Below are 26,644 nucleotides of genomic sequence, written 5' to 3'. Positions count from 1 at the left end.
CATTGTATATATGTGCCACATCTTCTTTATCCATTCATCTGTCAGTGGACACTTAGGTTGCTTCCATGTCCTGGCTATTGTAAACAGTGCTGCAATGAACATTGGGGTGCATGACTCTATTTGAATTCTGGTTTTCTCAGGGTATATGCCCAGTAGTGGGATTGCTGGGTCATATGGTAGTTCTATTTTCAGTTTTTTAAGGAACCTCCATACTGTTCTCCATAGTGGCTGTATCAATTTACATTCCCACCAACAGTGCAAGAGGGTTCCCTTTTCTCCACACCCTCTCCAGCATTTATTGTTTATAGATTCTTTGATGATGGCCATTCTGACCGGTGTGAGGTGATACCTCATTGTAGTTTTGATTTACATTTCGCTAATGATTAGTGATGCTGAGAATCCTTTCATGTGTTTGTTGGCAATCTGTATATCTTCTTTGAAGAAATGTCTGCTTAGGTCTTCTGCCCATTTTTGGATTGGGTTGTTTGCTGTTTTGATATTGAGCTGCGTGAGCTGCTTGTATATTTTGGAGATTAATCCTTTGTCAGTTGCTTTGTTTGCAAATATTTTCTCTCATTCTGAGGGTTGTCTTTTCATTTTGTTTATGGTTTCCTTTGCTGTGCAAAAGCTTTTAAGTTTCATTAGATCCCATTTTTTAATTTTTGTTTTTATTTCCATTTCTCTAGGAGGTGGGTCGAAAAGGATCTTGCTGTGATTTATGTCATAGAGTGTTCTTCCTATGTTTTCCTCAAAGAGTTTTATAGTGTCTGGCCTTACATTTAGTTCTTTAATCCATTTTAAGTTTATTTTTGTGTATGGTGTTAGAAAGTGTTCTAATTTCATTCTATTACATGTAGCTGTCCAGTTTTCCCCACACCACTTATTGAAGAGGCTGTCTTTTCTCCACTGTATACTCTTGCCTCCTTCATCAAAGATAAGGTGACCAAAGGTGCATGGGGTTATCTCTGGGCTTTCTATCCTGTTCCATTGATCTATATTTCTGTTTTTGTGCCAGTACTATACTGTCTTGATTACTGTAGCTTGGTAGTATAGTCTGAAGTCAGAGAGTCTGATTCCTCCAGCTCCATTTTTCTTTCTCAATATTGCTTTGGCTATTCGGGGTCTTTTGTGTTTCCATACAAATTGTGAATTTTTTTGTTCTAGTTCTGTGAAAAATGCCATTGGTAGTTTGATAGGAATTGCATTGAACCTGTAGATTGCTTTGGGTAGTATAGTCATTTTCACAGTGTTGATTCTTGCAATCCAAGAACATGCTATTTCTCTCCATCTGTTTGTATCATCTTTAATTCTTTCATCAGTGTCTTATCGTTTTCTGCATACAGGTCTTTTGTCTCCTTAGGCAGGCTTATTCCTAGGTATTTTCTTCTTTTTGTTGTAATGGTAAGTGGGAGTGTTTCCTTAATTTCTCTTTCAGATTTTTCATCATTAGTGTATAGGAAAGCAAGAGATTTCTGTGCATTAATTTTGTATCCTGCTACTTTACCAAATTCATTGCTTAGTTCTAGTAGTTTTCTGGTAGCATCTTTAGGATTCTCTATGTATAGTATCATGTAATCTGCAAACAGTGACAGCTTTACTTCTTCTTTTCCGATTTGGATTCCTTTTATTTCCTTTTCTTCTCTGATTGCTATGGCTAAAACTTCCAAAACTATGTTGAATAATAGTGGTGAGAGTGGGCAACCTTGTCTTGTTCCTGATCTAAGAGGAAATGGTTTCAGTTTTTCACCATTGAGAACGATGTTGGCTGTGGGTTTGTCATATATGGGCTTTATTATGTTGAGGTAAGTTCTCTCTATGCCTACTTTCTGGAGGGCTTTTTATTATAGAATACACTTTCTTTTCAAGTGTGAATGAAGAAAAAATAGGGGGAGGGGGATTCCCTGTCAGTCCAATGGTTAGGATCCAGTACTTTCACTGCTTGGGCCTGGGTTCAATCCCTGGGTGGGGAACTAAGATCCCACAAGCCATATGGAACGTTCTCTAGGACAGATCACATACTAAGTCACAAATCAAACCTCAACAAATTTAAGAGGATAGAAATTATTTCAAGCATCTTTTCTGTTCAGAAAAGTAATAAACCAGAAATTAACCACAGAAATAAAAATGGGGGGGAAAAAACACATGGAGACTAAACAATATACTATTAAAAAAAAAACAATGGGTCAACAATGAAATCAAAGAAGAAATCAGAAAATACCTCAAGACAAACAACAATGAAAACACAACCTTACAAAAATCTATGGGACCCAGCAAAAGCAGTTCTAAGAAAGTCCATAGAGATACAGGCCTTCCTCAAGAAACAAGAAAAATCTCAAATAAACCACCTAACCTGCCACCTAAAAGAATTTTAAAAAGAAGAACAAACAAAATCCAAAGTCGGCAGAAGGAAGGAAATAACAAAGATCAGAGGGGAAATAAATAAAATAGAGATAAAAAACAATAGAAAAGATCAATAAAACCAAGAGCTGATTTTTTGAAAAGATAAACAAAAATCAACAAATCTCTAGCCAGGCTCTTTAAGAAGAAAAGAGAAACCACCCAGAAAAGCAAAATAATAAGAAATAACCACCAATACCACAGAAATACAAAAAATAATAATAATGAAAGAATAGTATGAACAGTTATCTGCCAAAAAAATTGAAAATGGACAAGTTTCTAGAAACATACAGCCTGCCAAAACTGAGTCAAGAAGAAACATAATTTGAACAGACCAATCACTAGAAGTGAAATAGAATCTGTGAAAAAGCAAAACAAAACAAAACCAAAAACAAACAAAACAAAAAACTCCCTGCAAACAAAAGTCCAAGACCAGATGTCTTCACTGGGGAAATCTACCAAACATACAGAGAAGAACTTATACCTATCCTCCTCAAACTATTCCAAAAAATTAAAGAGGAGGGAACGCTCCCAAATTATTCTATGAAGCCACCATCACCCTGATACCAAAACTGGACAAAGACACTACAAAAAAATGGAAATTACAAGGCAATATCTTTGATGAATATAGATGCAAATATCCTTAACAAAGTATTAACAAGCCAAATCCAACAATACATAAGAAAGATCATACATCACGATCAAGTTGGATTCATTCCAGAGTTGCAAGAATGGTTCAACATATGCAAATCAATGTGATGCACCACATTAACAAAAGAAAAGACAAAAACCACATGATCATCTCAATAGATGCAGAAAAAGCATTTGATAACATTCAACTTCCAGGGCTTCCCTGGTGGCGCAGTGGTTGGGGGTCCGCCTGCCGATGCAGGGGGCATGGGTTCATGCCCCGGTCTGGGAGGATCCCACATGCCGCGGAGCGGCTGGGCCCGTGGGCCATGGCCGCTGGGCCTGCGCGTCTGGAGCCTGTGCTCTGCGTGGGAGAGGCCGCAGCGGTAAGAGGCCCACGTACCGCCAAAAAAAAAAAAAAATTCAACTTCCATTCATGATAAAAACTCTCACCAAAGTAGGTACAGAGGGAACATATCTCAACACAGTAAAAGCCATTTATGACAAACCCACAGCTAACATAATACTCAATGGTGAAAAACTGAAAGCCTTCCCACTAAATTCAGGAACAAGACAAGGATGCCCAACTCTCACTACTTCTATTTAACATAGAATTGGAAGCCCTAGCCACTGCAATCAGACAAGAAAAAGAAACAATAGCTTTCCAAATTAAAAGCGAAGAGGTAAAACTGTCATTATTTGCAGACGACATGATACTCTTTATAGAGAACCCTACAGACTCCACACAAAAACTACTAGAACTAATAAATTAATTCAGCAAGATTACAGGATACAAGATTAATATACAGAAACCTGTTGCATTTCTTGAACTGACAATGAAATATCAGAAAGAGAAAGTTAAAAAAAATCCCATTTAAAATCACATAAAATATATACCTAGGAATAAACTTAACCAAGGAGGTGAAAGATCTATACACTGAAAACTATAAAATATTGATAAAGGGAATTGAAGATGATTCAATGAAATGCAAAGATATCCCATGCTCTTGGATTGGAAGAATTAGTATTGTTAAAATGGCCACATGACCCAAAGCAATCCACAGATTTAATGCAATCCCTATGCAAATACCCATGACATTTTTCACAGAACTAAAACAAATTATCCTAAGATTTAGATGGAAACACAAAAGACCCAGAGTTGCAAAAGCAATCCTGAGGAAAAAGAACAAAGCTTGAGGTATAACTCTTCCAGACTTCAGACCATACTACAGAGCTATAGTAATCAAAACTGTGGTATTGGCACATAGATCAATGGAACAGAACAGAGAGCCCAGAAATAAACCCACACACCTACTGTCAATTGATTTTTGACAAAGGAGGCAGAATATACAATGGAGAAAATCCAGTCTCTTAAACTAGTGGTGTTGGGAAAGCTGGACAGCTACATGTAAATCAATGAAATTAGAGCACTTTTTCATATCATATACAAAAATAAACTCAAAATGGTTTAAAGACCTAACCATAAGACATGACATCATAAAATTCCTAGAAGAGAAGATAGGCGAAACATCCTTGGACACAGATTGTAGCAATATTTTCTTAGATCTAGTATGATATCACTTATATGTGGAATCTAAAAAATAAAACTAGGGGTAGGAAATTAAGAGATACAAACTACTACGTATAAAATAAATAAGCTACAAGGATCTATTACACATCTTTAAGGAATGATGAATTTGTGCTCCAACTTCCTATCCTTACAGCTTGAGGAAGCTGGAGGAAGGAGGGAGGTGATTGAATTTCAGCCTTTAATTTGCAACATTTCTACATCTTTTGAGATGGTCAAATGTTATTCCATCTTTAACCTATAAATGTGCTGGAATGCATTGGCAAATTTTCTAATGTTGAGATATTTCTGCACTTCTGAAAGCAACCCTATCATTTATTGTGAATTACTGTCTTAAAACATTGCTGAGGGCTTCCCTGGTGGCGCAGTGGTTGGGAGTCTGCCTACCGATGCAGGGGACACGGGTTCGTACCCTGGTGTGGGAAGATCCCACATGCCGCAGAGCGGCTGGGCCCGTGAGCCATGGCTGGTGAGCCTGCGCGTCCGGAGCCTGTGCTCCGCAACGGGAGAGGCCACAACAGTGAGAGGCCCGCGTACTGCAAAAAAAAAAAATTGCTGAGTTCAATTTGTTAATATTTTATTGGAAATTTTCCTTCCATTTACGAGTGCCACTGCCCTAGATTTTAATTCTATTTTATTTTTCTAGATTTTTAAAGAGAATTATGCCAATGATTAAAATGATTTGAGCAGTGCCCTTTTTTTTTCTGTTCTCTGGACCACTTTCTATAACACAGGAATTCTTTTTTTTTTTTTTTTTTTTTTTTTTTTGCGGTAGGCGGGCCTCTCACTGTTGTGGCCTCTCCTGCTGCGGAGCACAGGCTCCGGACGCGCAGGCTCAGCGGCCGTGGCTCACGGGCCCAGCCGCTCCGCGGCATGTGGGATCTTCCCAGACCGGAGCACGAACCCATGTCCCCTGCATCGGCAGGCGGACTCTCAACCACTGCACCACCAGGGAAGCCCCAGGAATTCTTTCTTTGAATGTATAATGAATTGGCTAACAAATCACCTAATGTCTTTCTTTTTACTTCCTTTATAACTTCTTTGGTTATTGTTCTATTCAGATTTTCTACTTTTTCACCTATCAATTATTGTCGTTAATACTTCCATGGAGAAATTCCATTTTCATTTAAATTTAATATTTTTGGTATAAAGTATCCTTTGCCCAGCTAGGGCCTTTAGAGATCCAGCCCTCGTCCTGATTGGACCTCAAAGGTAAAGGGTGAGTCTTAAGCCCTGAGCAATAATGCTGGAAACACAGCAGGAAACTTGGATAGAACATCACTGTGGAAAGCAGGTGGTTGGGTCTCAGCCAGTGTCCACTCGTGTTTACCGACCAGTTTGTGAACCTGAGAAGCAGCGGTCCCTGTGCAGAGGGCGGAGGAGGGTGCCCACCGGCAGGAGATGGAATAGAGTACCACACCATTACTAAGCAGGATCTTTCATGTTCTACCCAAATGGCGCCACCTGGAGCTCAGTGTTGGTAGTGACCCTGGAGATAGGCGACATAGTGTTCATTCACTGTCCCAAACTCTCAGAACACTTCTTGGGTCCGAGGTCTCTACAGGTACCCTCCAGGGTCACACTACCCCACTCACGGTTCCAACATCCCCACGCCTATTTAGCTGCATGCAGGATGAGAGGCAGCTCACCAGTTCTTTGGAAGACAGACCCTCTGTAACATGAAGGGAACTTGTTAAATAGTCGTCTCTCCCAAACCCCACCCCCACTTTTTTTTTAAAGTGCAACACAGTGATGCGGTATATACACTGTAAAATGATAATCAGGATAAGCCTAGTTACCATCTAGACTTTTTTTTTTTTTTTCGGTACGCGGGCCTCTCACTGTTGTGGCCTCTCCCGTTGCGGAGCACAGGCTCAGCGGCCACGGCTCACGGGCCCAGCCGCTCCGCGGCATGTGGGATCTTCCCGGACCAGGGCACGAACCCGTGTCCCCTGCATCAGCAGGCGGACTCTCAACCACTGCACCACCAAGGAAGCCCCTGGATGCTGATTTTGTCAAAAGTTTTCTTGCATCTATTGAGATGATCGTATGATTTTTATTCTTCAATTTGTTAATGTGGTGTATAACACTGACTGATTTGGATATTGAACCATCCTTGTATCCCTTGGATAAATCCCACTTGACCATGGTATATGATGCTTTCACTATATTGTTGAATCTAGTTTTCTAATATTCTCTTGAGGATTTTCGTATCTATGTTCATCGGTGATACTGGTTTGTAATGTTCTTTTTTTGTAGTGTCTTTGTCTGGTTTTGGTATCAAGGTGATGCTAGCCTTGTAGAATAGTTTGGAAGCATTCCTTCCTCTTCAATTTCTGGGAATAGTTTGAGAATGATAGGTGTTAACTCTTCTTTAAATGTTTGGTAGAAGTCAGCTGTGAAGATGTCTGGTCCTGAACTTTTGTTTGTTGGGAGTTTTTATTTTATTATTATTATTACTGATTCAATTTCATTACTGGTATTCAGTCTGTCATATTTTTATTTCTTCCTGATTCATTCTTGGGAGGTTGGACATTTCTAGGGATTTATATATTTCTTTTAAGTTTTCCATTCTATTGGTGTATAATTGTTTGTAGTAATCTCTTGTGATCCTTTGTATTTTTGTGGTGTCTGTTGTAACTTCTTTCATTTGTGATTTTATATGAGTCCTCTTTTTTTCTTGATGAATCTGGCTAAAGGTTTATCAATTTTGTTTACATTTTCAAAGAACCAGCTCCTAGTTTCACTGATCTTTTCTATTTTTTTGTCTCTATTTCTGCCCCAATCTTTATTATTTCTTTCCTTCTATTAACTTTGTTTTGTTTGTTCTTTTTCTAGTTCCTTTAAGTGTAAGGTTAGATTGTTTGAGAGTTTTGTTTTCTGAGGTAGGTTTGTATTGCTATAAACTTTCCTCTTAGAAAAGGGAACCCTCCTACACTGTTGGTGGGAATGTAAATTGGTGCAGCCGCTATGGAAAACACTATGAATGTTCCTTAAAAAACTAAAAGTAGAGTTGCCATATGATCCAGCAATCCCACTCCTGGGCTTAGATCCAGAGAAAACTATAATTCGAAAAGATACATGCACCCCAATGTTCATAGCAGCACTATTTACAATAGCCAAGATAGGGAAGCAACCTAAATGTCCATCAAGAGATGAATGGATAAAGAAGATGTGGTATATAAACACAATGGAATACTACTCAGCCATAAAAAAGAATGAACTAATGCCATTTGCAGCAACATGGATGGACCTAGAGATTATCATACTAAGTGAAGTAAGTCAGAAAAAGACAAAAAGCATATGATATCACTTACATGTGGAATCTAAAATATGAGACAAATGAACTTGTTTATGAAACAGAAATAGACTCAGACATAGAAAACAAACTAATGGTTACCAAAGTGCGGGAGGAAAAAATTAGGAGTTTGGGATTAGCAGATACAAGCTACTATATACAAAATAGATAAACAATGAGGTCCTACTCTATGGCACAGAGAACTATATTCAATATCCTATAATAAACCATAATGGAAAAGAATATGAAAAAGAATATATGCACATGTATAACTGAATCACTTTGCTGTACACCAGTAACTAACACAGCATTATAAAGCAACTATACTTCAATTAAAAAAACAAAGTTTTGTTTTAGAATTGCTTTTGCTGTGTCCCACAGATTTTGGATTTTTGTGTTTCCATTTTTGTCTCTAGGTATTTTTTGATTTCCTGTTTGATTTCTTCAGTGACTCACTGGTTGTTTAGTAGTATATTGTTTAGCCCTGTGTTTATGGGGGTTTTTTTTTGGGGGGGGGGTTGCAGTTTTTTCCCTTGTAGTTGATTTCCAGTATCATACTGTTGTGGTCAGAAAAGATGTTTGATATGATTTAAGTTTTCTTAAATTTATTGGGACATTAGTATAGCCTAGAATATGATCTATCCTGGAGTATTTTTCACGTACTCTTGAAAAGAATGTGATTTCTGCTTCCTGGACCTGGGTGTCTGTTTCCTTTCCCAGGTTAGTTAAGATTTCAGCTATTATTTCTTCAAATACATTATATGCCCCTTTCTCTCTCTCTTTTCTCCTTCTGGGACCCCAAATGTTAGGCTTGATGTTGTCCCAGAGGTCTCTTAAACTATCCTCAATTTTTTTTTCATTATTTTTTGTTCAGCTTGGGTAATATCCACTACTCTGTCAGATTAGGGGATCATCTAATCTACTGCTGATTCCTTCTAGTGTCTTTTTTATTGCAGTGATTATATTCTTTAGCTCTGTTTTGATTCTTCTTTATATTTTCTAACACTGTTAAACGTCTCAGTGTTCATCCATTCTCCTCCTGAGTTCATTGAGTATCTCTGTGATCATTACCTTGATCTCTTTTTCAGGTAGATTGCTATCTCCACTTCACTTAGTTCTTCTTCTGGGGTTTTATCCTGCTCCTTCACTTGAAACATATTCCTCTGTCTCCTCATTTTGCCTAGTTCTTTGTGCTTATTTCTATGTATTATATTAGGTAGGTTCATTACGTTTCCCAGTCTTGGAGAAAACATCCTATTGGGTCCAGCAGCACACTCTCTGCTGGTCACCAGAGCTCTATGCTCTAGGGATGCCTCCTATGTGGGCTGTGTGTGCCCTCTGTCATGGTGGGGCTGACTACTGTACGTGTCTTGGTAGGTGGGACTGGGCCCTGGCCTGTTGGCTTCCAGGCTCTGACTTGTGTGGTGACTGCCAGCCCACTGGTGGGCAGGACCAGGTCCTAGCACAGCTAGCTGCGTGGTCCAGCAGGGTCCCAAGGCTGGTGCCAGCATGCTGGTGGGTGTGGCCAGTCCTGGCATAGTTGACTGTGGGGCTTGGGGGGTCCTGGTCACCCCCAACTTTTAATGTTTTACTTTTCTTCATTGTCCATACAACAGAATAATAAGGATACCTGTGTATCCACCATGCAGTTTAAACAATACAATTGTGTTTTGTTTATTCTTTTTTAAAATTTATTTTCAAGATAACTGACATGTTATATTAGTTTAGGTGTACAACATAATGATTTGATATTTGTATATATTGCAAAATGACTACTGCAATAAGTGTAGTTAATATCCATCACCATACATAGTTATAAATTTTTTTCTTGTGATGAGAACTTTAAAGATACTCTCTTAGCGACTTTCAAATATACAGTATAATATTATTAACTATAGTCTCCATGCTGTACATTACATCCCCAGGGCTTATTTTATAACCGGAAGTTTGTGTCTTTTGACCACCTTCACCCATTTTGCCTTCTACTCCCACTCACCACCTTTGACAACCACCAATCTGTTCTCTAGAAATACTTCTGGTTTTAAATTTCAGAAGTAATCTATGCTTACTTCTGAAAAAGTGTTTTACATTGCAGCAAACCTCCAGCCTCTGGTCTCACACTCCAGCCATTGAGAACAGTGTTATGTGTTCCTGTGTTTGCAAATGTGTACTCACTTAAAGGCTGGGGTGGGGAGGCAGGTTACATAGACGAGACCACCATGTCCACACGTTCTGCAGCTGTTCCTATCCTGGCGGATGGCTATGCCTTGGGGCTCCTCGGGTCAGCATCTGCAGCTTTACCACTTTCTGGTTTATAGTTGCATAGCGTTAGATATTCAGAGAAGTTGTCACCCTTTCTCTTTTTTCATCCAGCTTTAGTGCCTAGGCATTTCTTCCTATCAGTCACTTTTGTACTATTATTATTTAAGGGTTATTGTACCTTCTTCCATAAACTAGACAGGAGGTCCCTGATCAAGCTGAACTGTACAAAGAACAATGAAGTGAGAAGTCATTTTTATAGCCAATTTCAGGGATTAGCCAGCAGAATCCAAGGCCACTGCACTCACTAAGCTCTCTTGGGGAAACATTTATTCCATTTTAATCAAGCTGGATACTTATTTTGTTGTTTTCATTTTTGTTTTTTTAGTAGATATTTTTAGGGGTACAGATAATTGAGCAGATAGCACCGAGTTCTCATGTATCCTTCACACAACCCCTAAAAGCTTCTCCTATTATTAACATATTACATTAGTGTGGTACACCTGTTATAACTGATGAAACAATATTGGCACATTGTTATTAACTAAAGTTGCCTTAGTTGTACAACACTCTTTGTGTTGCACAGTCTGAGTTTTGACAAATGCATAATATCATGTATCCACCATTACAGGATTATACAAGATAGTTTCAGTGGCCTAAACATTCCCTGTGGGACACCTATTCATCTCTCCTCTCCCCCACCCAAACCCCTGGCAACCACTGATCTTTTTACCACCTCTCTAGTTTTGCCTTTTCCAGAATGTCATATGGTTGGCATCATTCAGGAAGTACCCTTGGGACTTCCCTGGTGGTCCAGTGGTAAAGAATCCGCCTTCCAATGCAGGGGACGCAGGTTCGATCCCTGGTCGGGGAACTAAGATCCCACATGCTGCAGGGCAACTAAGCCCGCGTACCACAATTACAGAGCCCACGTGCCCTGGAGCCCGCGCACCACAACTAGAGAGAGAAAACCCACACTCCACAACTAGAGAGAAGCCCACGCGCCACGACGAAGAGCCTGCATGCCTCAACGAAGCTCCGGCCTGCGGAACTAATAGACGACGCGGCCAAAAAAAAAGGTACCTTCACAGATTCACAGACTGGCTCCTTTCACTAAGCAATAGGTATTTAAGGTTTCCCCATGTCTTTTCATGGCCTGATAACCCATGGTTTTTTTTTTAAATCACTGAATAATATTCCATGATACGGATGTACTAAAGTTTATTCATTCATCTACTGAAGGACATCTTGGTTGCTTCCAGTTTTTGGCAATTATGAATAAAGCTCCTATAAACATTCATGTGCAGTTGTTGCATGGACATACGTTTTCCATTAGGATAAATACCTAGGAGTTTGATTGCTGGGCCATATACTTTGTTTAGCTTTGTCAGAAATCGCCAAACTGCCTTCCAAAGTGGCTACATAACAGTTCCTCACATTCTACCTTCTTGCTAGTATTTGGCATTGTCAGTTTTTAAGTCACTCTGATAGGTATGTAATGGTTATCTCACCGGTGTTTTGATTTGCAATTCCCTAATGATATACGATGTTGAGCATTTGCATATGCTTATTTGCCATCTGTATATCTTCTTTGGTGAGGTGCCCAGATATTCTGGCCACTTTTAATTTGACTTTTTGTTTTCTTATTGTTGAGTATTTTTAAATAAATTTATTTATTTTTATTTATTTATTTTTGGCTGCATTGGGTCTTTGTTGCTGCACGTGGGCTTTCTCTAGCTGAGGCGAGTGGGGGCTACTCTTCGTTGCAGTGCGCAGGCTTCTCATTGCGGTGGCTTCTCTTGTTGCGGAGCACAGGCTCTAGGCGCACGGGCTTCAGTATTTGTGGCACGCAGACTCAGTAGTGTGGCTCGCGGGCATAGCTGCTCCACGGCATGTGGGATCTTCCTAGACCAGGGCTTGAACCGGTGTCCCCTGCATTGGCAGGCGGATTCTTAACCACTGCACCACCAGGGAAGTCCCTATTGTTGAGTTTTAAGAGTTCTTTGTAGAGGGAGATCAAGATGGTGGAGTAGGGCTTCCCTGGTGGCGCAGTGGTTGAGAGTCCTCCTGCTGATGCAGGGGACATGGTTTTGTGCCCCGGTCTGGGAAGATCCCACATGCCGCGGAGCGGCTGGGCCCATGAGCCATGGCCGCTGAGCCTGCGCATCTGGAGCCTGTGCTCCGCGACAGGAGAGGCCACAACAGTGAGAGGCCCGCATACCACAAAAAAAATAAAAATAAAAATAATGGTGGAGTAAGAGATTTTGGAGTTTAACCCCCTTCACAAACACATCATAAATACATCTACATGAACAATTCACATGGAAAACTAACTGGAAACTGACAGAAGAACTCCTATACAACCAAGGCTGCAAGAAAGATTCCCACATAATTGGGTAGGATGGAAAGGAAGGTATCGAGTTGGGACCTGTGCCCCTGGGAGGGGATTAAGAGGAAAAGGGAGATCACACAGGCAGACACTCACCCTGGGGAGTGAGTTGGTCGAGCCACAGACTGGACCTCCCAGTCCTGGGGTCCTACGTGGAGAAGACAAGCCCCTTTGGCTGCTTGGAGAATCACTGGGATAGATACAAAGACTGGAGAAGCCCAGAATCCACTCATGAGGAGTGCGTGGGAGCTGGCTTGCCACTAGACAGGGCGGAGGGAGGTCTGCCCCAGTGGCTGCCACCTGGCCACATTCCCAAATCCAAACTAAGCGAGCCCCCTGGCCCCACTCACGTCATGCCACAGCTTGGCACTGGATCTAAGGCGGCCAGGTCCTGGGAAAAGACTTGAACTAGGGATGCAGAGGCAGCCTGGGGGCCCGGGGAGTAGTCCAGGTGAGGCAGCAGTAGCCATTGTTGGCACTTACTAAAACAGTGCCACAGATGCAGCCAGACCTCACAGCTGCACAGCCACTGGAACCCCAGGGACCACCATGCCATGATCCCCACTCCCAGCTGGGCGAATGCTTGGGCTCCACACCAGAACCTTGCCCTAGAGCTGGGGCGACCACAACAGGGGAAAAGATGCAAACTTGAACTGCAGCCCAGTGGAGCCGCAGATGCCTACACAGGCAGCACTCTGGACCTCTAAGCGCACAATCTCCACTTACTTCAGCACTCCCCTCCTTTGGGGCAGAGGCCCCAGAGTGGGGGAGGACAAGAAACACACTTAAAGGGAACAGAGCCAGCTTGAGCCTGACCCTCAGGGCTTCCACTCCAGCGACTTGGGAGCAGACCCCAACTCTGAGAGGTCGGCCACAGCCATGGTGCAGAGAGGAAGTTTGGCCTCACACTTCATGCAGCCTCTAGCTCCCCCAACACCACCCACACCCCTATCAAGGTGACAGTGCCCAGCACACCGTGAGGAAAGGCGTGGCCAGCACCCCCATCGTATCCAGCCCTTACAAAGACATTGGGCACACAGTCTACGTAAGACACTCCCACATAAAAACACCAACTTTAAGACCACAATAGATAACTATTTCACCTAAACTCACAGAGCACGTTAAGTAAAATAAAAAGGCAGAGGAACTACCCTCAATTGCAAGAACAAGATAAAACCTCTGATAAAATAATGAAACAGAAATAATCAGTCTACCAGAAAATGAATTCAGAAAGTTGGTAATAAAAATGAATTAAGAGAATTGATCTAAGCACAGATCCTTTTAACAAGGAACTAGAAACTATAAAGAAAATCAAAAATAGGTCATTCAATTTCTGAGATAAAAAGAACTCTAGAAGCAGTGGATAGCAGACTAAATGACACAGAAGAATGCACAAGTGACCTGAAAGGTAGAATAATGGAAATTGCTCAATCAGAACAGCAGAAAACAAACGAAAAACCAATAGCAACACACGAGATCTATGGGACAATATAAAATGTGCCAACCTACCCATAATAGGAGTTCCAGAAGGAGAAGAGAGAGGAGAGATTGAAAACATATTTGACAAAATTATGGCTGAGGGCTTCCCTGGTGGCGCAGTGGTTGAGAGTCCGCCTGCCGTTGCAGGGGACACGGGTTCGTGCCCCAGTCCGGGAAGATCCCACATGCCGTGGAGCGGCTGGGCCCGTGAGCCATGGCCGCTGAGCCTGTGCGCCCGGAGCCTGTGCTCCGCAACAGGAGAGGCCACGGCAGTGAGAGGCCCGCGTACCGCAAAAAAAAAAAAATTATGGCTGAAAATTTCCCAACCTAAAGAAGGAAACAGATACCCAGGTACAGGAAGAACAGAGGGTCCCAAACAAGATGAACCCAAACAGACACACACCAATGCATATCAAAATTAAAATGGCAAAAGTTAAAGATCAAGAGGATTCTAAAGTCAGCAAGAGAAACACAAAGTGTCATATAGAAGGGAATCCCCATAAGGCTATCAGCTTTCTCTGCAGAAACTTTGCAGGCCAGAAGAAAGTGGCATGATATATTCAAAGTGCTGAAAGGGAAGAACCTGCAACCTAGGATACTCTACCCAGCAAGATTATTATTTAGGATAGAAAGAGAGGGACTTCCCTGGTGGTGCAGTGGTTAAGAATCTGCCTGCCAATGCAGGGAACACAGGTTTAATCCCTGGTCCGGGAAGATCCCACATGCCGCAGAGCAACTAAGCCCGTTGCCACAACTACTTAGCCTGCGCTCTAGAGCCCGTGAGCCACAACTACTGAACCTGCACCCCTAGAGCCCATGCTCTGCAACAAGAGAAGCCCGTATACCACAACGAAGAGCAGCCCCGGCTCACCGCACTAGAGAAAGCCTGCACGCAGCAATAAAGACCCAACACAGGGCTTCCCTGGTGGCGCAGTGGTTGAGAGTCCGCCTGCCAATGCAGGGGACATGGGTTTGTGCCCCGGTCTGGGAAGATCCCACATGCCATGGAGCGGCTAGACCCGTGAGCCATGGCCGCTGAGCCTGCGCGCCCGGAGCCTGTGCTCCGCAACGGGAGAGGCCACAACAGTGAGAGGCCCGCGTACCCCAAAAAAAAAAAAAAAAGAAAAAGACCCAACACAGCCAAAATTAAATTAATTAATTAATTTTAAAAAATAGAATAGAAAGAGACAGAAAGAATTTCTCAGACGAGCAAAAACTAAAAGAATTCAGCAACACTAAACCTAACTAAACTAAAATTAAAAGAAATGTTGACGGGTCTTCTCTAAATGGAGGGAAATAAGTGTCAATAGGAAAGAGAAAAAATTCCAACAGGAAAGGTGAATATATAGTAAGGATTGAAGATCACTTAAACAAGCCAGTGTAGATGGAAAAAAACAAAAAATTGTAAAAGCAACTATAACTACAATAAACAGTAAAAGGATAAGCATGAAGATGTAAAATATGACATAAAAACACAAGATGTGAAGGAGGGGAGTACAAAATGTAGATCTTTTAGAATGCGCTTGAAATTAAACAGTTATCAGTTTAAAGCAAGTGGGTATAATTATGGGTCAATATATATGAACCCCATGGTAATCACAAATCAAAAACCTACAATAGATAGACAAAAGCCAGAAAGAAAGGAACTCAAGCACACTACAGAAGAAAACCATCAAACCACAATGGGAAAAACAAAAAGAAGAAGAAATGAGCAAAGAAGAACTAGAAAAACAACTGGAAATCGAGGCATGAAACGGCAGTAAGTACACACTGATCAATCATTACTTTAGCTCCGCCTGCGACCCTCAGGTGGGTTGACGTGAGGGTCCCTCTCAAGCCAAAAAGCCAGGACCTCTGCACAGCTCCGTTGACTCCAGCGGGTCCCCGCCCTCTGGGGAGCCCCACCTCCACCCCAGCCATGGGAGGGGCTCACTGGGCCGGTCCTTACCTACACAGATGGTGCAAACATTCTGAACAGTGTTGTTTTTGTATCAATATGTTTGTGCAGTGATGAGTGTATATATTTCTCAGACTTGGGGTGAGTGAGCAGCCACTGGGCTCTGCCACCACTCGCTCCCGCCAGACCGAGCCCACCACCGGGGCTCCTCCACGATTGCAAAAAAGGTAAAGAAGAAAAGATGAACCTTTAAGCAAATACGAAGCTCAGAGACCTGCAGCATAGCCATACACCTCCACCTGTGAAACGAACAATCTGGACCCAGACGGACTTTCAGAACCTCACACAGCCATGTGTGTTACCACCGTTGGTCGCCAGTTGGGGGCTCTGGGCTGTCCGTGGCCTCCCCCCCAGCCCCACCCATCAGTATTCACTGGACTGGCCGTGTGTAGGAGTGCAATTGGGGCGGGCTGGCTGGGCAGGTGGACCCCAGCCACCCTCCCCACGGCCATCCTGAGTCAGGGTGAGGCCTGGGCAGGTGGAAGGGCAGGGTTCAGGGCAGAGGTGGCCGCATCCATCCTGTCCCCTTGGCTTGGGGGGGGGGGGCGGCAAAAGCAGAGGCGCCAGGCCTCAGAACAGACCAGGGATCCCAGCCCTGCCAGCCCCCTGCAGGGACCAAGGCCCTCGCTCTTCCCCAGAGCCAGGGTGGGCATCATTGGACATGTGAGCCCAATGCCAGGAGGGGGTGGTGGAGCGGGGCCTGACCAGAGCCTCAGTTTGACATTCCAAATCAGGGGGTGGGTGTGCGCTGTGGGAATTGAGGCTGCCCGGGATCCTCTGCCTTGGACCACCCCCCCCCCCGGCTTGTCACCCCACTTTAATCTTCTACCGGGGACCCCTACCCCACCTTGCTATTTATTGCTGTAATTTATTGACCTCAAATATGCTGCACAACAGACCTCACTCAGGGTAGGGAGGATCCCCAGGGCTCCCCCCCACCTCCACTTGGCAGGGCCCCATGGGGCCAGGTGCTGAGGAGAACCTCTCTATCCCCCCACCCATCACTTGCTTTCCCCCCTCCCCCGTTGGGGGACCAGGTTGGGCACTGGCCCGTTCACAAATACCTCAAGGGGGAGGGGGAGGGATGGGGTTATAGCTGTTTTGTTTAACGGGAACTGGAAGAGGGATCATGTCCTGCTATGTGCCCTTCCCAGGAAGCGGGGGACCACCATCGCATTCCTGTACTGGCCACTGCCACTGTCAGTCATCACACTGAGTTCCCTTCCCTCCAGAGTTTGGATAAATTCAGGTCAGAGATGCAGGTATGTAGCCCTCAAGTGTCATAGTAAAGCACTTCACCGATCTCTCCATTCAGAAGCATGCAGTGTACAGTGATGAGAAACTGTTATTTTATGATCTTTTCATTAAAAGCTTGATTGAAAAAAAATAATTACTTTAAAAGTCAATGGGCTGCCTGCTCCTATCAAAAAATGTAGGGTGGCTGATTGGATTTAAAAAAAAAAACTTGCTCCCTACAAGACTTGCTGCCTACAAGAGCCCACTTCAGGGCAAAAGACACACACAGACTGAAAGTGAGAGGAAAGAAAAAAGATATTCCATGCAAATGGAAATGACAAGAAAGCAGGGGTGGCAATACTTATATCAGACAAAACAGACCTTAAGACAAAGGCTGCGATGAAAGACAAAGATATAATGATACAGGGATCAATACAGTAAGAGGATATTACACATGTTAACATATACATACCCAATACAGGAGCACCTAAATATGTAAAGCAAATACAAACAGATACAAAGGGAGAAATTGACAATAATACAATCATATAATAGTAGGAGACTTTTAACACCCCACTGACATCAATGGAAAGATCATCCAGAAAGAAAATCAATAAGGCAACAGAGGTCTTAAATGACACGATATGCCAGTTGGACTTAATTGATATCTACAGGACACTACATCCAAAAAAGAACATTCTTTTCAAGTACATATGGAACATTCTCCAAGATAGACCACATACTAGATCACAAAACAAGCCTCAACAAATTTAGTAGGATAGGAATTATATCAAGCATTTTTTTCTGACCACGATAGTATCAAACTAGTAATCAACTACAGAAATCAAAACAGGAAAAGAACAAACATGTGGAGACTAAACACTTGTACTAAAAAAAACAATGGATCAACAGTGAAATCAAAGAGGAAGTGAGAAAATACCTCACGACAAATGAAAATGAAAACACAATTTTTCGAAATCTGTGGGATGCAACAAAAGCAATTCTAAGAGGGAAGTTCAGAGTGATATAGGCCTTCCTCAAGAAACAAGAAAAAAATCTCAAACAACATAACCAATGACCTAAAATAATTAGAAAAGAACAAACAAATCCCAAAGTCAGCAGAAGGAAATAATAAAGGTCAGAGAGGAAATAAAATAGAGATAAAAAATAAATAGAGAGATCATTGAAACCAAGGGTTGGTTTTTCTGAAAAGATAAAATTGATAGACCTTTAGCCAGGCTCACCAAGAATAAGAGAGGACCCAAATAAGAAATGAAAGAGGAGAAATAAGAACTGATACCACAGAGATACAAAAAGTCATAAGAGCATACTATGAAGTTATATGCCAACAAATTGGACAAATTAGAAGAAATGGACAAGTTTCTAGAAACATACAGCGTGCCAAGACTGACTCCAGAAGGAACAGATAATTTTTTTTTTTTGGAACAGATAATTTGAACAGACCAATCACTAGAAGTGAAATAGAATCTAATTTAAAAAAAAAAAACAAAAAAACTCCCAGCAAACAAAAGTCCAGGACTAGACAGCCTCACTGGGGAATTCTACCAAACATAAAAACATAAACATATAACTATCCTTCTCATACTATTCCAAAAAATTGAAAAGGAGGGAACACCCCCAAATTCATTCTACAAGCCACCCTTACCCTGATACCAAAACCAGACAAAGACCCTACAACAAAAAGGAAATTACAGGGTAATATCTTTGATGAATATAGATGCAAAAATTCTCAACAATGTATTAGCAAACTGAATTAGACAGTACATAAAAAGGAACTACACCATGATCAAGCTGGATTCATTCCAGGGTTACAAGTATGGTTCAACAAATACAAGTCAATCACTGTGATACACCACGTTTTAAAGGAAAGAAAAATCACATGATTATCTCAATAGACTCAGAAAAAGCATTTAACAAAATACAACATCCATTTATAATAAAAAACTCTCATAAAAGTGGGTGTAGAGGGAACATATCTCAACATAATAAAAGCTATATAATGGGACTTCCCTGGTGGCACAGTGGTTAAGAATCCGCCTGCCAATGCAGGGGACACGGGTTGGAGCCCTGGTCCAGGAAGATCTCACATGATGAGGAGCAAGTAAGCCCATGCGCCACAACTACTGAGCCTGCGCTCTAGAGACCGTGAGCCACAGCTACTGAAGACCGTGCACCTAGAGCCCTTGCTCTGTAACAAGAGAAGCCACCGCAAGGAGAAGCCTGTGCACTGTAATGAAGAGTAGCCCCCCCTCACCACAACTAGAGAAAGCCCGCATGCAGCAACAAAGACCCAACGCAGCCCAAAAATTAAAAAAAGAAAATTTTAAGTACAATTTTTTTTAAAAAAGCTATTTATGATAAACCTACAGCCAACATAATACTCAATGGTGAAAAGCCAAAAGCCTTTCCAGTAAATTCAGGAACAAGACAAGGATGCCCACTTTCATCACTTCTATTTAACATAGTATTGGAAGTCCTAGCCACAGCAAATCAGACAAGAAAAAGAAATAAAATGTATCCAGTTTGGAAGGAAAGAGATAAAACTGTCACTATTTGCAGATGACATGATACTTTATATAGAGAACCCCTGAAGTCTCCACCCAAAAACCACTGGAAGTAATAAATGAATTCAGCAAGATTGCAGGATACATGATTAATATACAGAAATCTGTTGCATTTCTTTACACTAATAATGAAATATGAGAAAATAAAGTTTTTAAAAGTCCCATTTAAAATTGCATCAAAAAATACCTGAGGAATGTGGTAGTTGCGGTGGGGGGAGGAGAAATATTCTATAGTCCTATGATTAGGTCTCAGTCTTTTAGTGACTCTATGATTCTGGACTATAAACTTCACAACTATTTCTCAGATTCCCCCCACCCTTAGGTTGGACAAGATGGCTAGAGTGGGCTGGAGTAGGCGTTTCCCTTCTCCCATGCGGCTCCAGCCAGCTGAAGTTGGATATTTTCTTCCACCAGGTTAGTGAGGCTCTGATAATACCCTAGCAGGTAGGGCTCTGGCTAGTTAGGTTGCCCTGAGGGCAGGCCTTGTTAAGAACGAAGTGCTCTAGCATATTTCAAAATGGTTCCAGGAGTTCCCTGGTTGCCTAGTGGTTACTGCCATAGCCCAGGTTCAATCCTTGGCAATCCCTGGTCAGAGAACTGAGATCCCACAAGCTGTTCAGCACAGCTGAAAAAAAAAAAAAAAAGGGAATTCCCTGGCAGTCCAGTGGTTAGGACTCAGCGCTTTCACTGCCAGGGCCAGGTCCGATCCCTGATCCCTGGTTGGGGAACTAAGATGTTGCATGGCACGGCCGAAAAAAAAAAAAAAAGGTTCTTTTCTCTTCCCCATGCTAGAAGCACAAGGGGATTTTCCTCCACATTTAATGTGGGAACCTGGTCAAACTCCTCGAGGTAAATTCCACAATACTATAGCAGCCCCGTTATGACTGGGTCCCCCCTGGAGTTAATGCCCAGATTGTGCAACTTGTCCTCTTACAGTTTGTCTGCTACAATTTAGGTTTTCCTACCCCAGCACTGGTTCCCATGTTAGTTTCCCCTAGTCTCTGTTCCAGCAAGCAAAGACTTCATGTATTTGCCTGTCTCTCCAATCTTGGGAGCAGCAGTATGCCCTGTGTCCTCCCCTCTCTTATTTTTTATTTTTACTTTTTAAATTATGTTTTAAAGGTATTTTTAATTTTTTAATTAATTTTTTTAAATTTATTTTTGGCTGCGTTGGGTCTTCGTTGCTGCACGTGGGCTTTCTCTAGTTGCGGTGAGCAGGGGCTACTCTACGTTGAGGTGCGCGGGCTTCTCATTGCGGTGCCTTCTCTTGTGATGCGCGGGCTCTAGGCCCACAGGCTTCAGTAGTTGTGGCTCCTGGGCTCTAGAGCGCAGGCTCAGTAGTTGCAGTGCACGGATTTAGTTGCTCTGCGGCATGTGGGATCTTTCCAGACCAGGGCTCAAACCTGTGTCCCCTGCACTGGCAGGCAGATTCACTGCACCACCTGGGAAGTCCCTCCCCTCTCTCATATATTCAGGAAGAGTTGTTTGGTTTTTCAATATGTTCATCTTTTCTCTTTTTGTTAGGATTGATTGGCAACTTCCAAGCACCTCACACGCCAATTAGAAACTGAAATTCTGAGGTCTGCCTTTTTATAATTAACATATCACATTCTTTCCCCCTAGACCATACTCTGTGTCCTCCCCAGAACTATTTCCTTCCCCAGACAACCTCAGAGTTCTTAGATCAATTTAGCAATTTTCTTTGTCCATTTCCTGATTGAATTCATCAAATTCATCAATTATGACCAACTTTAGCAGAAAGCATTCAAATAACAGGTAATAAGATTTAATGAAAGAGGTAGCAGATCCACTTCAGGTGATCCTACCTGGACAAGGCTAGTGACCACCCACTGCCTCCCCCATAGGTGGGAGATACCCAGAACTGAAGAGCGTGTGTCAGTTCATGAGGTGGGGTCAGGAACAAGACATTAATTATGAAACTGAGCAGGAACCTGCAGGATACCCCCAGGCACAGACCCCACCCATTTTCCCTGCCTCCTGTTTGCAGAAAAGCTTTAGCCTCCTACGTCTTCCCCCAGTCCAAAGAGCAAATTGCATCAGAGAAGTGAGAAAATGCAGAAACAAAAACAGGCAAGCAAGACAAAATAATAATAGTTAATACCCATAAAACAAAGTCAAGGACCTTTAGTTCTTCCTAAAGGGCTACAGATGATACCCTGAGCCAAATGTATGAGTTGTTTTGCAGATACTAAAACCCTACCAGGTGGAAGACGTTAACTGCATGCTGACCACAAGCACATAGACCTCACACCAGCTGGAACGAGAAGGCTGATGATGTTAACTCCTGAAATACCACCCCGTTACCAATGAATCAGAAGAATGCCCGTGAGCTGATCAGGGAGGCTGCATCCCTCTCCCTCAAGCCATCTTTAAAAACTCTTCCCTAAAAGCCATCAGAGAATCCAGGCCTTTTAAGCATTCACCTTGCAACAAACACTGTACTTTGCTTCACCACAACCCAGTGTCAAGAGATTGGCTTTGCTGCACATTGGGCGAGTGGACCCAAGTTTGGTCCGGTAACAATTACAATGCATAAAGTTCTGTAACACAAGACTACGTATGCAATATAAATCATACATACAAAATTAAATCATATTTTTAAATGTAATCATTTGCAAGATTATGGAGTACCTGCCTCATATTGTTGCTTGGCCTCTGGGTTCAGCTATAAAGAAAACACCGGCCTCAGGAAACTCAGAGCCTGAAAAAAAAAAAAGAACCATTTGTAACTCACAGAAATACATGGAAAGTTTGATAACCACTATAAAAATGTACCACAGAGCCTAGCTGCTCGAAGTGTGGTCTGTCGACCAGCAGCATCTGCATTACCTCGGAACTTGTTATAAATGGAGAATCTCAGGCCAACGGAATCACCATACCCAAGAAATCAGTATCTGCAGTTTAAACAGATTCCCAGGGAACTTAAAGGTACATTTGAGATTAAAAAGCCCCATCAGGGGCTTCCCTGGTGGCGCAGTGGTTGGGAGTCTGCCTGCCGATGCAGGGGACACGGGTTCATGCCCCGGTCCGGAAAGATCCCACATGTGAGCCATGGCCGCTGAGCCTGCGCGTCCAGAGCCTGTGCTCCGCAACGGGAGAGGCCTCAGCGGTGAGGGGCCCTCGTACCGCAAAAAAAACAAAAAAAGCACCATCAGAGAGAGATACACAAGTATAAAATCTGTCTTTACCCTGAAACAGCCCTGCCTCTTGCCCTTGAAACTTTCTCAAGTAGAATCTCTCCCTTTCTCACTCCCCTTACTTCTGAAATGGGAGCTGGGTTAAAAGTTCTCCCTCCACCCGTTGTGCATTCTAGGTTTCCTCCCCATCTTTATGCAAAATACCACATTCCCTATACCTTTACATGGCGCCCTATTCCCCACCCCCACCCCACCCCCGCATCACAGGCTTTTTCCATACCACTAAGTGAGTTGAATTCAGGTGGGTGATGAGTTTATCTCTCTAGCCACTCAACTCAAATAAATGACCTCCTTTCCCAGCCTGCCTTGCATACACACTCAGGACATTGTTGTCACCTGGAGCCGGTCCAGGTGTATTGTTTTCACTTCAAACATCCAAGTCTGAGTCAATGTTGACCCTTCCCACTGATACACTATCACTTCTCGATAAATCCAGCTGCTTCTAGTCTGTCTTTTATACCCTCCAGTCCTGCCACCCCTCATTACTGTCTTTCCCCCTTTCATTCATGTATTTCAGTCCCTCCTTCTACCCACCCCCCATTCTGATGGGCACCATATCTCCATTCTAATTCTCCCCTCTTCTCTCCCTCTCTTCATCCACTCCTCTTATGCATAGACTTTTCAATGCACTTTTGCTCACTCTTGTCGTGGTCAAATTCAGTATGTCTCTCAAACTTTAGGTCGGGGGAGCCTAACTCAATTTATAGCTGATTTTGGAAGTGGAAGATGGGACACATTGTACAGAGAAGAGCCAGGATTGTAACTCTCTCTCTTCCTCTGCAGTCTCCTTCAAAATTTCTCCTTATAACCTATAATTCCTGTTCTGCAATTCTCTGATTTGTCTGAACTTCTGTACTCTTTTCCAGGTACTTGGGCGCTCAAGTTGTGATACTGTTATTTATAATAAGAAATATATATTTTGGCTTAGTCTCTGCTCCTGACACAGAGCTCCTAAAACCCGTGGCATTTCCTGTGATGAGAGCCATAAAGGTGCTTTTCACTGTGTTCATGAGGTGACTTCTGGAGGGTATCACTTTGGGAAGTATAAACATTTTAACAATATTAATTCTTCCAACCCATGAATGCTGGTTATCTTTCCATTTAAATATGACTTCTCTAATTTTTACCAATTTTTTATAAACTTCAGTGTTCATGTGTTTTACCTGTTTGGTTAAGTTTATTCTTTTTTTTTTTTAATAAATAAATTTATTTATTTATTTTTGGCTGCATTGGGTCTTTGTTGCTGCATGCGGGCTTTCTTTCTTTTTTTTTTTTTTCGCGGTACACGAGCCTCTCACTGTTGTGGCCTCTCCCGTTGTGGAGCACAGGCTCCGGACGCACAGGCTCAGCGGCCATGGCTCACGGGTCTAGCTGCTCCATGGCATGTGGGATCTTCCCGGACCGGGGCACGAACCCGTGTCCCCTGCATTGGCAGGCAGACTCTCAACCACTGCGCCACCAGGGAAGCCCAGGGCTTTCTTTTTAGTTGCAGCAAGCGGAGGCTACTCTTCGTTGTCGTGCGCAGGCCTCTCATTAAGATGGCTTCTCTTGTTGCAGAGCACGGGCTTTAGGCACGCGGGCTTCAGTAGTTGTGGCACATGGGCTCAGTAGTTGTGGCACATGGGCTTAGTTGCTCCACGGTATGTGGGATCCTCCCGGACCAGGGCTCGAACCCATGTCCCCTGCATTGGAAGGTGGATTCTTAACCACTGCACCACCAGGGAAGTCCCAGTTTCCATTTTATTCATCCCATTTCTTGATAACCACCTGATGATTCATAAACTGGTCCCCATACTCACAGAGGGCAAGGATAGACTAGAGAAAGACGTAGATCACGCTAGGTTGGTGGGTGGCAAGTCTAATGAGCAAAGAAACTTAGTTAAAAGGCTTCTCCTGGGTGGACACAAGACAAGTAGATCCCCACACCCACGCAACAAATCTTAACATGTTTATACAGAGGACTTAACTGGGTTCAGTCACACACTGACTTCGGATGGTCTCAGCAACACCTTACTCTCTCAAGGCTGTGTTCTTGCAGAAGCTTCCACTATGGGAAATGTGGGCAGAATGTACATTCCAAGGTCAGAAGACGGGGTGAGGAGTCTCTCGTTGGCTGGGTCCATCTCACAGGTCACAGCCTCTGGATTACTTCCTCCGACATCACCTAAGCATCAGTGACGTGCGTGTCCACGCTGTAGGTGAGGGCTGGTGTTTGATGAAGTTGCAGCATCAGTTCCTGCTCTTGAGGGCTCAGGCATGGACTCTGCACAGCTCCATCAGCTGGGATTAGCATATGGGAAGACTCAGGGAGTCCTCAGTGGCAAAACTGCGGGTATCACTGACAGCCACAAGGGCTGCTTGGTATTCCTTGGTGATAGTGGATAAGGTCTTCCTGCTCTTCTTTTCTCCTCCAGTGTGAGGTCACAGCCAAAGGAATCACTCTTGGCAGCAAGATATGTGGGATGGGAGGATGTGGTGACACAGGTGAAATGCTTCTATTTCCTATAGGGACCTTCTTGGTTTTTCTGTGCCCCACACAGACACTGCTGCTGCTGCTGCTTTTTTTAATATTGAAGTACAGTTGATGTATAATATTATACAAATTACAGTTGTACAATACAGTGATTCACAAATTTTAAAGGTTATACTTCATTTATAGTTATTATAAAATATTTGCTATATAACCCACGTTTAATGATGTTCCATAGTCTTTTCCACTGTGGCTGTACATTTCCCACCAACACTGTATGAAGGTTCCCTTTTCTCCATGTCCTCGCCAACATTTGTTATTTGTGTTCTTTTAGATGATGGCCATTCTGACAGGTGTGGGTTGGTATCTCACTGTGGTTCTGATTCGTATTTCTCTGATGATTAGCCATGTTGAGCATCTTTTCATGTGCCTGTTACCCTGCCACTTCTTAATTGAACTCCAGAGCTCTCCCAGAGCTATTTTCATCAGTGGATAATTATTAAATCATTGTTTTTTGTCAGGTACAAATGCTGGGACCACCTAGTCCACTGTGTTGCTAATGTCACACTCCTAAATGCTTTTTTTTCTTTAAGAGATTAAGATGGTCCATGGGAAATCGGTATTTTTACATGGTGTTAACGGAGCTAGCTCAACTGGAACAAGCTAGGAAAACTAGTTGGTTTCTGCTGTTTCTCCAAAGACACCTGATGACTGTCCTTTATACTGAAATTTGGTTAAGGAAGCACTTAGAGGACAGAAATTGCTGGTAATGATGAAAGATAGAAGGATTTATTCTTTCAGAATAAAAAATAAATTCCTGGGCTGTGACCTGTTTAGACCGAAGTGGACCCATTAAAGGTGTTTAGAAATGTATCTCAGTTGATCAAGATTTGGATCACAGAACTTTCTCAGGATCCGTGGATGTGTTTGCCATCACTGTGGAGACCAGTGCCTGCCCTACTCCCTCAGCTGGAGCACTTTGGGAAGAGGTACTGATCGAGACTGCTGGAGTCATCATCCTCAGGTAAGACATACAACTGTATAAGTTGACCCACGTCGTAAGGAGTGGAGGCCCAAGGAGGATCAGAGTCTCTGAAGCTTATCTGCTGGAGATCGTCAGGCAGAAAATCACAGGATG

The 26,644-nt window shown here is 42.8% G+C and overlaps 1 long non-coding RNA gene across 1 annotated transcript in view; it reads right to left on the bottom strand.

Annotated features, from left to right (window-relative positions):
• LOC307179269 overlaps window positions 1–24,473 on the bottom strand; it is a 46,847-nt gene extending 22,374 nt beyond the window's left edge. The window contains exons 1-2 of the long non-coding RNA XR_013825353.1: window positions 24,200–24,473; window positions 22,475–22,540 (exon numbers count right to left, since the gene is read on the bottom strand). This is a non-coding gene — a long non-coding RNA (uncharacterized lncRNA). The remainder of the gene's footprint in view (window positions 1–22,474; window positions 22,541–24,199) is intronic.
• Window positions 24,474–26,644: the final 2,171 nt, after the last annotated feature.

Source organism: Stenella coeruleoalba, assembly GCF_951394435.1.
Source record: "Stenella coeruleoalba genome assembly, chromosome: 20".
Taxonomy (NCBI): domain Eukaryota; kingdom Metazoa; phylum Chordata; class Mammalia; order Artiodactyla; family Delphinidae; genus Stenella; species Stenella coeruleoalba.
The sequence above is the reverse complement of the archived record's forward strand: the minus strand, read 5'-3'. Positions and strand labels throughout refer to the sequence as shown.